Source organism: Capsicum annuum, chromosome 8 (genome assembly GCF_002878395.1).
Source record: "Capsicum annuum cultivar UCD-10X-F1 chromosome 8, UCD10Xv1.1, whole genome shotgun sequence".
Taxonomy (NCBI): Eukaryota; Viridiplantae; Streptophyta; class Magnoliopsida; order Solanales; family Solanaceae; genus Capsicum; species Capsicum annuum.
Genome location: NC_061118.1, coordinates 32,523,177 through 32,526,367, shown reverse-complemented (window position 1 = coordinate 32,526,367; position 3,191 = coordinate 32,523,177).

The following is a 3,191-nucleotide window of genomic DNA, read 5'->3' as shown; positions in this document are numbered from 1 at the left end:
TTCCAATATCAATTATAAATTTATAATAAGGAAATAGTGGAATGATATTATAAATCAAGGCTTAACAAATTAAATCATCATACTCTCATAATCAAATACTTTTTGGATATAATTCCATCTCAACATCATACACATATCGGATGACATAATCCCATTGCTCATGGACAATAATATAAGATGTAAAACCATATTTTCAATTCATGGTAAAACATGTAAAATCTCATGTCAATATAATTCAATAAAAATACCGAGCACAAGATCGAAAGGATAATTTTGTTCAAAGCCCCACATACCTAAAAATGGAAGATGAATATGAACTTCCGACTCTGGAACTTTATTCACGAAAATAAAGGGTGGTTCTCGAAGCCCTTAACATGATTAACTCGAATCCCAAATCAATTTGAAATTTCTACTGTTCAATTAAGAGACATAGAAGAATGAAATTTGGAGTAGTAGGTTTGGGGTTTGAGCCGTAGGAAATTTTGGAAAAAAATAAGCTTTTGAATGCTCTTAATGGACTTAAATCCATTGTTTACCCGAATGGATGGTAGTGGGGATGACCAAAATACCCTTAAAAATTAAATAATGTCAAATCTGTCCTTTGGTAGACTATTTTGATAGGCTGAAGTAGATTGACCATAACTTTTTGCTCCGATGGCCAAATTGGATGAAACCAATTTCATTGGAAAGAGGACTTTCAGAGCTTTCTGTTGATATATACTAGCTCACCCAGATCATTATGTATAAGGATTTATGATCATTTGAAATTGACCCTAAAATTCTCCTGGTCTCAGTATTTTTTTCTGCACATTTACTATTCACCACTATTCACAGTTAGATCAGAATGATCATAACTCATCGCTCGAGTGTCCATTTTGGATGATCCATTTATCGCTGGAAAGATTATTTGATACTCTACACGATGAGGGGTTGCATATCCAGATATTTCATACAAAAAATTATTAATCATGATAAAGAACAGAATTCAACATATTTTCATTCGAGACCTTAACGGAAAATTTTTTCGGGGCATCACAGTTTAGTACCTTGCTAAGGGTACGAACAGTGACTGACGTGGATCCACTAAAATGATGTCCAAAAAGACTAAGGTATCAAGTTAGATCTGTTAGGTGACCCTTTTAAAACCTATTATGGTGTCATAGTTTTGGGACTTAGGGAATTTTACTAAAGGTATCAGCCTAGTTGACGGGTGAGCCTTCGTCACTACGTTCACTTAGTGTTAAGTACTACTCCCAACTGAATGACATTGTTAACTTAAATGTTCAATGATAATAATAATCTGAAGACTAAAAATAAATGCACTACCTGAAAGCATGCAAAAAATGAGGATTCAACACCTATAAGTATATGCATGAATTCGTAGGTCATCGTGTGTTCATAACCCACCATCTCTAAAAAATACAACTATTATACGAATTTCATATACTGAGTGAATTTAAAAAATTTAATAACTCCAGTCCCACAATTATGAATTTCATAATATAATTAGGGTTTTATAATTTGAATATGTGATGGTACTAAAATTTATGTTAAAGCATGGTTCTTTAACTTATGAGATCAGTGAACTAGAATGACACGATCTAAACTAGGGCCTAGTCGTGTGGGTATCTCAAGTCCAACCAAGAATGAATACCATCATCAATACCCCATCGTTGATCACCCGACGTTAATTAAAGTTTATAATCATAATCTAACAACTTTAACCAAATATCCACCTGGTACCATACTAATGCCAATACCAATATCAAGGCTGACACTAATACTGACACCGCCCATGCCCATAGTCCGACAAAGCCTCTAACCAGAATCAAGTAACATCAGTCGGGATATGCCTCCGACCATAGTCAAAATCAAAATCTAAGAAACAAAAATAATGAAAAAAATCCATTGCATGAAATGGAGTCTTCCAGAGTATGGAAACTTACAGTGATAAAGATAAAATAATGTCTTTCGGAGTGAGGATACAACGCCTGAAGACGGTTAGCGGAGTGAACATTAACATGTACTCAGAAATAAAGATAAAATAATTTCGTTATTCAAAACAAAATAAAATAACCATATGCAATCACATGTATACATATATACCATGCCGGGATAGGGAACCAGGTTTAGCATGTATTTAAAACCTTAACCTGAGTTATGTAGTTCTGCCATCCTAAATGTCTACCTACAGACTATATGTGTTCAGATCCCCCTTTCTGAGAGGGCCTCGAGGCGTGTTAGCCTCATGAACTATAGAATAAAACGTGAGATGACTAGTGCATCTTCAAAAATATGTGTGACATTCTACACACAGTTACCACGACCAAATCTCAATTGGAAAACATGAGTTTCAATTATTGGTCTCCCTGGGACCTCTACCTTCTACGTCTTTGTTAATGCAACCCCCCTTTAAGACAATATTAAAACCAATTACACATTCCAACCATTTACCAAGGAGTCTTTTATTTAGGCATTAACCGTTGGTATCCTCATACAAAAATTAAAGTTTGCAAGTCTATCCTTTCATGCCATACCAAAACCATTAAATCAAGTTGACTCCAAAGTTTCTAATTAAACCAAAACCATGGCCACCAAGACCTTTCCAAACAATGTTAAATCAACTAGACCCATTAAGTTTCTATTACATTTTAAACAACGCAAAAATTTTTAGAATAGTTAAACTAGGTAACATAACTCATTCTCATTAGCATTTTAACAAATAGGTTGAGGGAACATAAGTTTCAAAACCATAACCAAGAAATTTGGGGAATCCATAATACCCCAAAATTCATTTGCCATTAATATACATCCCACAATATCAAAATCATACTAAAAGCATGAAAGAAAACATGATTAACCATAAGAAACATTGTTCAACCATGCAGATCCAAAACCCCAACCATTATTTCAAACCATAACAATATCATGAAAATCATACATTAAAACAGATTCTCTTTGTACAATAAAAATGAGGGAGGAGTAACATGCCTTAGACACTAAGAAAGACAAAGAGAAACTACCCTTGAAAACTTTAATTGATTATCTCGATGAAACCTTAGCTTTTGCTTGAATGAAGAGTCTGAGAAAGATTTTAAGAGTGTTTGACTGAGAATAATAGGCTAATGAAGCCCCAAATTATGTTTTACGTCATGGTATCAAAGGGAGTTACAAAGGGAAAATGTCCAGAA